The sequence below is a fragment of the Peromyscus leucopus genome, chromosome 18 (assembly GCF_004664715.2).
Source record: "Peromyscus leucopus breed LL Stock chromosome 18, UCI_PerLeu_2.1, whole genome shotgun sequence".
NCBI classification, from domain to species: domain Eukaryota; kingdom Metazoa; phylum Chordata; class Mammalia; order Rodentia; family Cricetidae; genus Peromyscus; species Peromyscus leucopus.
Window position 1 is genome coordinate 12376089 of NC_051078.1, and position 14240 is coordinate 12390328.

Sequence of the window (14240 nt, forward strand, 5' to 3'; positions counted from 1 at the left end):
TAGTTAGGAATAAAACAGAATTTCTGGTGAGGTGAGCAGCCTATATCTTTAATTAGGGCTTGGGGATTATATTGTTGTTTAGCATAGGCTGACAGACAACTCATGATCCTCCTGCCTCAGCCTACTGAAATTATAGGCATGTACCACCATGCCCTACTTCTCAATTTTGTTTTCCTGACTGAAGTTAGGTATTAAAAAACAAAAACACCACCAGGCAATCCGACTCATACCTGCATGTTCAGCACTTGGGAGGCTGAGGCAGGAGGTTCACCATGAGTTGGAAGGCAACTTGAGCTACCTAGTAACTTCCAGGCTAGTCTGGCCTGTACAGAGTGAGATCCTGTCTCAGAACTACTTAATTAATTAAAATGCTAATTACGGTGGGATTCAACCTTGGGGAGGAGGAGGAAGTCAAGGAACATCATCGCAATTGCATTTTCATTTAAATCGGTTTGTTATTGGCTCAACAATGAAGGCTTCAGAGAAAGAGAGCTGTGGATAATTGGTGTATTTTTAGTTTGTCACTCCAAGGCTTCCCACAGTTCCAAGTCAAAAGAGGAGAAAGGATTTCCAAAGGTTAAAGTCCTACCCCGGTGTCTCGATTCTGAGGAGCACCTTGCTCTGACATCACATCCTCACGCCTCACTCTACAGTACCCTTGAGTGCCATCCAGAAGGGCCTGGGTTTGTTCACCTGTGTGACTGAACTCTTTATAATTTTCAAACGTAGACCACACACAGCCTTATACATGTATTATTTATTCCAAACTGTTTACCAGCTCCGTGATTTTGTGGTGTGGAGGACGGAGCTGGGCGCCCTGAGCATGCTGGGAAGCACTCAACCGCTGGGCCCTACCCTGCAGCCCGCACTGGTTTCTTCTTCATGAATAATGCATAAAGTAGTAAAATTCCCAGGCCAGCCTCTTGTTTCGCCATTAACAAAAATGAAAACATCTGTACCCGCCTTCACCAAACACCGCTCCAATCGGGATAAGCGAGAGACCTGGTCCGCGGTTCAGGGTTAACCCTCCGCTACGTTTCCCTTGAAAGTCATCTTCCGGTGTCTTGAGTTGTTCATCTTCTACTTGACTCTATTCTCCACTGGCAAATGAGAAGCTCCGAGACAGCATTGTGTTCATCCCACCTTTGATTCTCCCGGATCAGCTTTAAATGTCTTATACACAGTATCTATTCAATGAACTTCACTGCTTGATTTGTTTCATTGTTTCTCCCCCCCCCCCCCCTAGTCCCAGGATTCAAACCAGGAACGCTGGGGAAGGACTCTGTCACTAGGCCACACCCCCAACAGCCTTGCTCGCTTTTTCTTCAAGTGTGCATGCATGTGTGCGTGCGTGTGTGCGTGAGCGTACGTGAGTGCAGGCATGCGTGTGTCTCTGTGTGTGTCCGTGTAGGTGCATAAAGAAGCCAGGCGTGAAGATTAGGAGTCTTCCTCTACCATTTCCCCCCCTTATTTTTTCAGTCAGGGTCTCTCACGGAACCTGGAGCTTGCTGTTTGGGTTCGGCTGACTGGCCAGCAAGTCCCCGGAGCCCACCCACCTCCATCTCTGTGACACTCAGTGCCAATGTTACAGATACTCACCACCTCACTCTGCTCTCATGCAGTTAGTTACTGAGACTCTGGCCTCAGGTCTGCATGTCTGTCCAGCAATCAATCTACTCACTGAGCCATTTCCTCCTCAATCTTTTTTTTTTTTTTTTTTAATTGTCTCCCTAGCCAAGTTCATGGAGCCAGCCTTACTGTCCCTCAGTGGGAGAGTGGGACTGTCTATGTTCAATCCATCTTTGATTGCTCCCCAAAATTAACCTTTAGCATCTCACACACAGTATACATTCAGTGGGTTTCTACCCTTTTTCTTTTCTTGTCTGATGGTGGTGGCGGGGGGGCCATCATCTCACAAGGCTGGTGACTGAACACAAGGCCTCGTCCTGGCTGCAGCTAGGTCACACTGCCCTGCTGCGGAGCAATCCTTTCCTACACTATTCTTTCCTGAACTATTCTTATTGGTTAATAAAAAGCTGACCAGGGCTGGAGAGATGGCTCAGCAGTTAAGAGCACTGGCTGCTCTTCCAGAAGACCGGGGTTCAATTCCCAGCACCCACATGGCAGCTCACAATTGTCTGTAACTCCAGTTCCAGGGGGATCTGACACCCTCACACCAATGCACATAAAATAAAATTAATTTAAAAAAGTGCCAGGCGGTGGTGGCACACGCCTTTAATCCCAGCACTCAGGAGGCAGAGGCAGGTGGATCTCTGTGAGTTCGAGGCCAGCCTGGTCTACAGAGTGAGATCCAGGACAGCTGAGGCTACATAGAGAATCCCTGTCTGGAGAAACACAACAAACAACAATAAAGCTGATGGGCGGGTAACTGGGCAGGAAGTTAGGCGGAAAAGCCAAACTGAGAATGATGGGAAGAAGGAGGGCAGAGTCAAGAGGGAGACCCTGGGGAAGCAAGATGCTTTAGGACAGGTAAAGTCATGAGCCACATGGCAATACATAGACTAATAGAAATGGGTTAATTTGGGGCTGGAGAGATGGCTCAGTGGTTAAGAGCACTGACTGACTGCTCTTACAGAAGACCCAGGCTCATTTCCCAGCACCCACATGGCAGCTCACAACTGCCTGTAACTCAAGTTCCAGGGGACCCAACAGCCTCACACAGATATACGTGCAGGCAAAACACCAATGCACAAAAAATAAGAATACATGTTTTTTTTTTTAAAAAAAAAAAAAAAAAAATGAGTTCCTTTAAATGTAAGAGCTAGTGAGTAAGAAGCCTGAGCTATCAGCCGATCATTTACATTCACATATAAGCCTCTGCATGTTTATTTGGGAAAGGGGGTCAGGATGGAAAACTCCGTCTACACTCCCCAAACCTTGTTTTCCTTTTTGTCCTCTTTTCTTTAAGAATTATTCTCACGGGGCTGGAGAGATGCCTCAGCCTCTCTTGCCAAGAGTCCTAGTTTGTACCCAGCACGCATCAGGTGACTCAAAAACCCTGTAACTCCTGCTCCGGGGACTCCAAGGGTACGCTTGTGTGCCCCTCTGTGTGCACATGCATGGTGCGCGCACACAAACAAACACACAAATAAAATCTTTAAAAGTAAATAAATGAAGTACATTTTCACAGTGAAACCCATTATTTTGTCTATGGCCATACCACCCTGAATGCCTCTCAACTTTCTGAAACCTAGTATTTTTGTACAACTAATATGTATCAATAAAATACATTTTTTCTAAAAAGTATCCCACCTTACAAACACGACAATAGAAAAGTAACAAGATATGCCACAAATCACATGGCAAATGAAAAAAAAATAACAATCCGAAAGTTTGCTCAGTTATGGTCTTTGTCCTTCTATAAAATGGGCCGATGAAAAACATCCATCATTAAGATGCTTTAGCCAAGAACTGGAAGGTCCCAGATTTGCCTGACTGCACATATGACTTCAGGACATGGGATGTAAAAACCACAGACCTCACAGCCTCTGTGACCACAGAACGCTTCATTTCCATTTTCATTAGAAGTGATGGGGCCGTGGTTGCTGGACACTACTCGGGGTCTCCACAAGCAAACTATTGCCAGCTGTGTCAAGGAGGGGGGGACTGGGTTTCCCTAACTAGTACTTAGTGAAAGACTTCCAGAAACGTCCAGGTAACGCAGGAAGTGGTAGGTGACTGACTCACTGTTAGTAGCCCCTATTCTGAGTCATTCTCCACCAAACCCTTCAGGATTGGAATAAGAAAATATCCGGGGAGAAGCATCATGACCCTAGGGAGTTGTGAAACAAGCCAAGGCTGGCTTTTCCTTCATCTCTCACTTCCTCTGGGCCTGGCCATGCCCTGTGGCTTCCAGGACTAGTTAATACCATTCTTATCTTTCTCTAGCTCCAACTCTCTTCTGATTCTCGAGGGTGAAGCATTAATTTGATTTAAATAAGTAATGAGCAGAGTGTGGCAGCTCACGCCCTTAATTTCAGCACTCAGGAGGAGGCAGAGGAAGGCGTATCTCTGAGTTCGAGCCCAGCCTGAACTATGGAGCAAGTCCCAGGACAGCCAGGGTTATACAGAGAAACCCTGTCTCAAAAAAAAAAATCAAAATAAAATAAAGTAAATAAATAAATAAATAAACCTAAAAAAAGGAGCTTTTGCTATTGGCTGAATCAGTCTCTCCTTGGGTATCATGTTAGCCTTTTACCATAGTCTTTCAAGTTCACGATCTACCTTAGTTTTCCAATTCAATGATACAAAAGACGTTCTGTCCTGTGTTCATTCCAACTGATTGGCCCTGGGGCCTGGACCACGGAGCTGGTGAAGGTCTTGAGGCCACCCCTGGGCTCCGTGGTGGAATGGTAAGTGGTGCTGCAGGCATGGGCGTGGTTACCAGGCATTTGTCATCCCTCACCTCACAGGAAATTACCTAAGCAGTCAGAGTCTCCAGACAGACAGGAGAAAAGGAACTTTGGCACATTAGCCCTTTCTGATAGATACAGCTGACCGGGTCCCCTTGTGTGGTAGGGGACCACCAACTGTGTTACAAGACTCTGTGGACTCCACTGAGCGCAGGGTGAGTCTAGACTGGACACGCTTCCCAACAAAGGTGGCATCCTGGGGCATCTTAACTCTGGGTAGCTAAGATGCTGTTCCATTTCGTTCAAATGTAAAGGTTTGGAGCTGCATCTTTGGGTCCTAATTAGAAATTGACTAACTGTTCACTTTCCTTCCTCTGTGGAGTCTGCAAACCAGACACATTGTTTTTCATTTCTTTTTCTGAAAGCGATGTTATTTCACGCCATTGACTACCTACCGCGTGCTACCAAGCTGATATACTGCAAGAGTTGAAAAAGCAAACTTGATTTACTATGTAATCACAGAAATATGAAATATTTAAGAAATAATTCTTGTTTCTTGGGGGAAATTACAGCACAAAAGCGCTCTACATCACACAATGGATGTGCTTCTAAGTAAGTGCAGAACATTCTTTTCCGTAAAAACTCCTCTAACTTGCTGTTAACTCTTGTTTAATCTGCAGAGGTAATGGGGGTCCCGTGACAATGGGAGAGTCACTGCTCCCCCCCACCGAAGTTTCTGTGGTCTCTGCTGAGACTTGGACGCTTGCCGTGAAAGGGGGTATCCAGCTCCACTGGACCCATCTACTACCACACAGCTCCTGAACCTTAAGGCTCAGGGGTCATTTTGGAAGACGGGTGGGGAAGACTGTACGAGCCATAGGACCGGGGAATCTAGGAGATTGTGCCCCCTAGAAATGGCAGGACAGCTTGACACATGATACAGAAACAGTATGTCTGCCTAAACAAAACCTGAAGACATACAGATCCACTAGGCAAGCTAACAGAGAAGCGGGGGAAATCTCACTGGATGCCACCGTAGACAAAGAGCCACAAACAACTAAAGAATACTGAGAGGGGAGAAAGTCTCCCGAGGGATGAGAGTCCTAATCGGTTATCTAATACCAAGTGGTCAGCCCTGAAATCAAATACATATAACAACACTGAACAGACTAGGCAGGTTGTACTTATAACTTTAAGTGTGTGTGTGTGTGTGTGTGTGTGTGTGTGTGTGTGTGTGTGTGTAAAACAATAACAAAGAGGCCATGGTCTTGAGAGGGAAGGGGATTCAAATGGAAGGGATTAGAGGGGGGGAAAGGGAAGAGAGAAAATGATATAATTATACTTTAATTTTTATATTAGTAATAATAATTTTAAAAAGATTGTCCCTGGGGCTGGAGAGATGGTTCAATGCTTAAGAGCACCTACCCTTCCTAGAAGACCTGAGTTAGGTTCCTGGCGCTCTTGTCAGGCACTCATAATCAACTGTAGCTTTCCTGTAGGGGATGGGGTGCCTTCCCCTGGCCTCCTCAAGGATGCACACGCACACATACACACACATAAAAATAAAATAAATCTTAACCAGGCATGCAGGTGAACGCCTTTAATCCCAGCACTTGGGAGGCAGAGACAGGCACAGATCTCTGTGAGTGCAAGGCCAGCCTGGTCTACTTAGTGAGTTCTAAGATAGCCAGGGCTATGTAGAGAAAGCCTGTCTCAAAAAATAAAATAAAATAAATCTTAAAGATTGTCCCTTTAGAGTTTAACAAGGATGACTGTTGCCAAGGAATCAAAATCACCACGAGCTCTTGGGAGCTCAGGTCTCCACTCTGGGAGCTACCATTTCCTCACCCTATCAGCAGCGCAGCCACAAGGGGGGTCAAGGCCAAAAGAAAACCCCGAAAGCAGAAAAACATGTCTTCATTGTTGCATCGTTGCAGAAAAGACCCTTCCGTGCGAGTGGAGGCCTGATTTTCCTATCGTGGCTATGTCTTTTTGGTTTTGAGACTCTTTGATTATACGTAAGTGTGTGTCCGAGTGTGGGTATGTGCATGTGAGTGGCAGTGGCCACAGAGGATTAGAGGTTTCCGATCCCCCGGAGCTGGAATTACAGATGATTGTGAGCTACCTGACATGGGTACTAGAAACAGAACTCCAGTCTTCTATAAAAGCAACAAGTACTCTTAACTGCTGAGCCGTCTCTCCGGCCCCCATTGCTGCTTCTTAAATACCTAGATTAGTGGGGGGGGGGGCGTGCAGAGTAGGTCCTCAAGAACACACTGTTGACTGTGTGGAATGGCGGATACACGGATGGATATGCAAATGAACCAGCACCGCTCTTTCCAGCCACCTTCTATTAATATGTGAGTGTAAAGCAAACAAACCCCCAAGCGGCTTCAGTTTCGGAACGTTTGATAGCTTTGACACAGGAAGTCAAAACCAGGCGAAGGCGTTTTGAAGTGGTACTCAACCTGAAAGTTGTTTTCTTCCTGTCGAGGTAAGGACTGCATGACCCCCCTGAAAGCCGAGAAAAGAAATTCCTGGTATTAACAGGCAGCCACAGAAATCAGTCCTGGTGAAATGCCCTTGGAAAGTAGCTTGTCCTCTTCCAGCAATGCTGAGATCTCCAACAGAAGCAGGAATAGGTAAGCTAATAGCTACAGCTCACGGTGCAGATATGATGATTAATATGTAGATATTAAGTTATCTATGAACCCCAGCAAGGGACTCTCCAGCTCAGATTTCAGATCAAGGGTAGAGGGTGTGCTGTTTAGCAAATGCAAGGCCCCAGGTTTGGTCCCTAGTTCTGAGGGCGGGGGAGGGGGGTGGGGTGGGGGGTATTCTCCAGGGTGAGTTAGCAAGAGAAATGGGGGTGAAATCCGAGGTTAGGCATAAAATAATGAAAGCTGTGTGTGGTAGCGAATGCCTGCAATTCCAGTACTTAAGGCTAAGGCCAGAGGTTTCAGAGTTCAAGGCTAGCCTGGGCTATGGAGAGAGAGAGAGAGAGAGAGAGAGAGAGAGAGAGAGAGAGAGAGAGAGAGAGAGAGAGAGAAGAGGGAGAGAGAATCTATGAACCCCACCCAGAAAATGGTTTTGACAGTGTTGAACTAAGATTTTTTTTTTTCCTTCTCAGTTATTTCTGGTACGGCATCTAAATCAAAGTGATTGACACAGGATAAAAGTTGTACTGAAGTACAATCTACATACTGTAAGTCTCAAATGTTAAGTGCATATTTCAATGGTTTAGGTAGAGTCGTAGCTTTACAAACATCACTGAAAATCAGGATTTTTGTTTGGAGGTTTTAATTTTTGTTTTTGTTTTGTTTGTTTGGTTGGTTTTACTGGGTTGGCATTTTTTTATTGGTTGGTTGGTTGGTTTTATTTTGTATTTGTTTTTTTTGTTTGTTTGTTTGTTTGTTTTTTTGTTTTTGTTTTTGTTTTTGAGACAGGATCTCATGTATCCCAGGCTGACCTCAAATTAAATAAACCATTGCCTACACTTGCTGATGCCGAGATAATAGGCCTGTGGCACGGCACCCAGCCCGTTTCCAGTCCACAATCCCATTTGCAAGCATTTCGGTCACCTCCTCCCCATTTGTCTGGTTGTTATTTGAAGCCCCAGGCCCGAGCGGTCCTCAGCTGCTTTCTACCTCCATAGGTTTCCCTGTTCTAGGAATGTCATATACTTAGGCTCCTGTAAGATAGTCTTTTGGGGGGTGGGGGGCAAGGGAGTGGGGTTTCGAGACAGGGTTTCTCTGTGTAGCTTTGGCGCCTTTCCTGGAACTCACTCTGTAGACCAGGCTGGCCTCGAACTCACAGAGATCCGCCTGCCTCTGCCTCCCTAGTGCTGGAATTAAAGGCATATGCCACCGCCGCCACCGCCTGGCTTTGTTTATGTTCTTTAGCCAAGATTTTGCTGTCTAGTTTAGGCTGACTTGGTACTCCATGCATTCCAGCCTGGCCTCGAATTCTAAATACTGCCTTAGCTTTCCGAGTACTAGGATTACAGGCATGAACAGTAGTTCATGCCTGTGGTTCTCAACCTGTGGGTCGCACCACCCTGGTGGGGGGAGATCAAACAACCCTTTCACAGGGGGCCCATATCAGATATCCTGCATATCAGATACTTTACATGACGATTCCTAACCACAAAATTATAGTTATGAAGTAGCAACGAAAATAATTTTGTGGCTGGGGTTCACCAGAACATGAGGAACTGTGTTAAAGGGTTGCAGCGTCAGAAAGGTTGAGAACCACTGCTTTACACCCAGCTTATAATGAACTTTTAAAGAGCTTGCCGTCTAGGAAGGAGCTCACTACTGCTGTTTTGCTGAAATGGACATGTTGTACATACACACACACACACACACACACACACACCTCCAAGGCTCAGGGAGCATCAGTGAAGAGGTAGAGGAAAGAACACAAGATCCAGAGGATGGGAAGGAGTGCTGTGGCATGCTGTCTTCTGGACTCGACCTGGCTGCTGCCCTCACCAGCTCCCCGCAGCTGTGGTTACCTGCAGAGAACCTGGAGAGGATCAAGCCAGTCAACATGTCCTGTACAAACCGGGCTGCGACTCACGAGACCCCACCTTGTGATGGCTGCCGAACGGGTATGGCTGCTGTGGGTTACCCGTGCTCTGGTGGATGGCCACACACCTATGCCCTTAAACGCAGCATCAATTGGACTAGGTGGCTTATGAGAGAGGAGGAAGTGAAGGAGAAGAAGACATGAAAGGTGGAAGTATTAGGGAGCCCTGGGGAAGGTGGGAAGGGATTTGGGTTGGATTTGATTAAGATACATTAGATATATATGAAATTGTCAGTGAAGGAATACAAAATATTCTAACAAGTAAATAAATAAGTGCCTCAACAAACTCTTAGTTGGCCAGTGCAAAGTGGCCATCCCATTCTGCATTCTCCCCACAAAGGTGGGTGTACCCCCTATGCTAATAGTGTGGGGATCACAGCCATTCTACTGAGGGTCTAGTGAATGAATGATAACTCCTTATGAGTTTTAGTTTGCATGTCTGATATCAAGGTCGGGATGATTTCATGTGTTTATTAGCCACTCATAGAGCTTTTTTTGGTAGATATCTTTCAAATCTTCCATTCATTTTTTTTTCTTTTCTTGTCATATTTATGGTATTGGGACTCAACCTAGGACCATATATACATGGTAAGAAAGTATCCTACCACTGAGCCACATCCCCAGCTCTGTGTGTGTGTGTGTGTGTGTGTGTGTGTGTGTGTGTGTGTGTGTGTGTGTTTGCCCCCCCTTTTGTCTTAGTATTATTGAGCTGTGATGGGTTTTCTTTTCTTTCTTTTTTTTTTTGGGGGGGGGGGATATAAGTCTTTAATCATATATGTGAATTGTAAATACCTTCTTCTTTGACCTTTTTATTACAGTTCTTTATTTATGGTGTATGACCCACATGTGTCCCAGAGCTCACGTACACAGGGCAGAAGACAATGTACAAGAACCAGTTCTCTCCTGCCACCATTTGTGTCCCGGGCTTTGAACTTAGGTCCTCGGCCTTGGCGGCAAGTGTCGTTATCCACTGAGCCGTCTCACAAGCCCAGCAACTGCCTTCTTCTGTTCTGGAGCACGTATTTTCTGTCCTTTAATTGTACCCTTTGAAGAGCAAACGCTTTCAAATCTGATGCGGTCATATTTATCGACGGTTTCTTTTATGGGTTGTTCCTTTCGGGTTATGTTTATTTTTTCCTCCTGTTCTTTGCTTTTGCTTCTTAATAGACTTTCACGTACCTTTTAAAATGTATCGCATCGATGCTTGTGCTCATTAACTAAACAGACAACTCGTCGCAAAATGTTTGCGGGATCACCTCTTCCTTTTCATCAAGCTCCATGTTATGAAGGCCCTCGTGGTGTTTTTCTAAGGGAACCCATCTGACGAGCCCTGTAAACAGTCTGATGCACCAAAAGGCAGACAATAATAGCTATTGATCAGAGGCATCCCGTCAGCCAGGCACGGCTTTACGCTCTTTCCTGGTATGAATTCATTTCATAGGAAGGGTCTCGTGTGGCAGGAGCTATGATTATCACCACCATGGAGAGAAGCAAACAAACACAGAGTATTTATGTTGCCCCAAGAGAGATCTGAGCCCAGGCATGCTTGCACCGGGCAGCGGTGGCACACGCCTTTAATCCCAGCACTCGGGAGGCAAAGCCAGGCAGATCTCTGTGAGTTCGAGGCCAGCCTGGTCTACAGAGTGAGATCCAGGACAGGCGCTGAAACTACACAGAGAAACCCTGTTGGGGGGGGGGGGAGCAAGCACGCAGTCCTAGCCACTGTGCCACTGTGCTGTGATACCTCTGAGCAATATCCCCCAGGAAGGACTACCAGATAAGACCCATCACCGTGGGGGACGTGAAAGCTATCTAAGAGCGTCACCACCACAGCCACTGTCTGAATACAGGCAGGTTCCGGTTCCTGTTACATCAACTTCCCCTGGACCTCTCCTCCTCCTCACACAGCCACTGCTGCGGAAGCTCACCACGAAGTAGACACTGGACACATCGTACCCTCGCTGTCACTTGAGTTCTGAAACAGTCAGATCACTGCATGGCCACAGGCTGGGACCTCCATGAACTGTGGCCACAGTTCCGGGACTTGCCTTGGCTCCTTCCGTCCTGAGGCCTGGCTACTCACTAATTCCGTGGCTCCCTGAGTGGCCTCTGTATCCCCCTAGCACATTCCTGTTCCGCTTAAGATACCTCTGACTGATCCGTCCCTTGGAACAAACCATCCCCGCTACAGGAAGTGTGGCTGCAGTCTGCTCTGTGTCCTACACAGCTTTGGCCCTCAGCCCTCCAGGACCCTTCAGACTGGGCCTCCCTCCCCAGCCCTGGTGGCACTTGCTCAAATGTCTCTCTCAGCCTTTCCTGGGACGGTCACCTTGTCTGACACACTAACCTGTGCTAATGAGAGGGCGGGAGGGAACTCAGCCCATCCTCTCACGCACAGGTCACAAGAGTGTACATACAAAACAATGGCACCTTTGTTTTCCTAACCGGGAATGACTTCAGCAGTGACATTTCAGGTTAGCTAAGAGAGAGGAAGGAATTTTTCTGGGCAATGGGGACCCTGTTGTGCCACTGCGATTCATTTCCTTCTGGGCAGCCGCTTCTTTCCCTTAGTGAGAGCCATCGGTGCCCACAGTTAACTCCAAAGGGTGACTTCAGATCACTCGGCAGCTGTGAACACGACGCCAGCCCCAGTACCAGAAACCAACGTGGCTAGGATTCCTGACTTGGGACACATGGTCTAAGAGAAGAGGTTCAGGCTTTGGAACCACGTCACCTTCTCTCCAGTTCTGCCTCCCTACACACAGGCCATTTCTGAGCCCGTCCAGTCTTAGAACTGGACCCACTGATCCCAGCAACCTTGGGGTGGGAGGTTCATGTGTAAGATGTTTAGCACACTGGTGCGCCCACGTTTAGTAGTTACCTTAGCTTTTTCAAGAGGCGGCCGCTCTGCGGCTCTTTCTAGTGTTTTTTCTCTCTCATACACAAATGATTGTCAAGTGGATCAGACTGCTTTTCTGAGTGCTCAACTGAGATGTTTCTCAGTTATTGTTCTGAAAGTACTCGAGTCAGCAGATACATACTGACCACCTGCTTTCTACTTAAAAAAAAAAAAAAAAAAAAAAAAAAAAACCATGATCTAGACTGGAGGAAATTCTCTGGTAGTGGCAACTTAAATCACACAGCAAGCAGTATCAAGCCACCGAAAAGCTGCCCGAAGCTTCAGAGTATTCAGAAATCAACACTATTTGTTTGCACGGTTCATTTCCCAAGCATAGCAGGGTACTATTATAGTCATTCTAATACTTTAGTGTTTCCATCCAGCTACCTCAACTCACCAGAATGTCATGTTCATCAGTAACTCGGGACGAGCCACCTCCCTAGCGGTGGCGGATTCAGAAATCACTCTCAGGAGCCACGTCATGAAGAAATCTAAATGTGAGACTGTCTCGATGGTTATGAGCAAATGCTGCTCTTACAGAGAGAGGGCCAGAGTTTGGCTCCCAGCACTCATATCAGCCAGTTCACAAACACTGCCATCCCAGATCTGGGGACCCTCTACTGCCCTCTACTGGCCTCCAAGGCCACCTGCACTCATATGCACAAACACACATCCTTAAAAATAATAAAAATCAAGCTTTTTTTTAAAAAAAAGAAGAAAGGGACCTAAATATGGACTGAATTTAAAAAAAAAAACCCACAGAAGTAAATGATAGTAAAATCATAGTGACTAGCGTTCATTGAGTATGACTGTGGGCAAAGCAGTATGCAAATAATTATACATAGACTGTTTTATTTAATATTCACAAGCTCATCAAATGGGTTGTGTTCTTGTCCTCTTCCCTACCCCACTCCTCTGCCTTTTTAAAATTTTTTTCTTTTTTGAATAGGATCTCATTGTGTATCACGGGCTACCCTAGAACTCACACATCACAGAGGTCAGCCTGCTTCTGCCTCTTGAGTATTGTGTATACTTCTTATTGATGGAATAAAGTTCTTTTTTTTTTCTCTCTTAAGGTCAAGAAAACTTTACACATCCTTTGATAAAATGAAAGCCCCATGCTTAGAACTAAGCCACAAATCTTCAATATCACAAAGCTGTGTTTAACATGTGTTAAAAATAGTAGTAACATTTTAGCCTTGTAAAAAAATAATAATAATTCACAGAATTCAAATAATAACTCAGACTCTACATGATACGAGTATTTTTTTTTGTCTCGGTCGGTAAAGGTGTGGGTTAAAGTGAAGATAAAATTCCTCTAGCTATACTGTCCTCAAGTCCTTTATTGCCACCATCCATCAGTTCACACAGTGGGACAGCTGGCCGCCTTAGCATCTCCGCAGCGGTTGTTCCTGTCCTCGAGGCTATTTTAAGGTAGCCTTCTGCACCCTGCTCAGGACCACAGATGCTCTTAACAAGCCAGCATTTACTGATATTTAAGTCTGATCCTTCAAACACCACGATTGAGAGTCTTGATGCTTCTACGTATTTGTTACTTTTCTATTGCCGTGATAAGGCACCACGACCAAGGCAACTTTTAAAAAAGAAAGGGTTTAATAGGGGTTACCGTTTCAGAGGGTCAGAGTCTGTCATGTCAGCGCGAGGCCATCGTTGAGGCAACAGCTGAGCGCTCACATCTCAAACTGCAAGCAAGGAGGCAGAGGGAGCTCAAAGCCTGGTCCTAGCAAGACACCTCTTCCAAGAACGAGCCTCCTGACCCATCCCCATCAGTCTTAGCAGGTGGGGACCAAGTATCCAAACCTACAAACCTACGGGGGCCATTCCCATCCAAACCATCGCAGCCTCATTTGCAGCAAATGACTGGCTTGTAGAGCTGGAAGGATGCAATGGCTGGCATCATTTGCTCAGTGATGGGCTCCACAGTCACACCTTCATGAGGGGCTTCTCCTGACGAGCGATGTCCATAAATGTGGTGCGTTCGCCGTAACAGACTCAAGTCGGACTTAACAAGGCTGCATGCATCCTTTGCTCCAAAAGGATGGGAGACCTCTGAACTCAGGTTCATCGCAGCCCTGATGGCCTTGAGCCCGAGAACAGCTCATAAGAATGGTTCGCTCCTTCCTTGGGACCACTTGGCCAGTCTCGTGAATGATCTGATCTTCTAGGGCCCCAGTCGCTCTAAAAGCCTGACAAGACCCACGCTGGCCCTGAGTCCTCACAGGAGCCACAGAAGCCCTTCTGTCTCCAAACCACAGACTTGAGGATCCGACACGGAAGAGATCCCCGAACATTCTTTCCTGAGGCTTCGCTGACAGCCCATCTATCACCTGCCCAAGCTCTTGGCTGATGGTGTCACC

General features: G+C 46.4%; 1 long non-coding RNA gene across 2 annotated transcripts; it reads left to right on the top strand.

Moving 5' to 3' along the window:
* The first annotated feature begins 4470 nt into the window (after window positions 1–4470).
* On the top strand, window positions 4471–10155 carry LOC119086193. 2 transcript variants are annotated; one of them, XR_005089420.1, is made up of 6 exons: window positions 4471–4588; window positions 6873–7015; window positions 7504–7578; window positions 8870–8985; window positions 9537–9551; window positions 9782–10155. It is a non-coding gene; the product is annotated as an uncharacterized LOC119086193 (long non-coding RNA). The 2 variants fall into 2 exon arrangements; XR_005089419.1 differs by lacking the exon at window positions 4471–4588 and having other exon boundaries at window positions 6614–7015.
* The last annotated feature ends 4085 nt before the right edge of the window (window positions 10156–14240 follow it).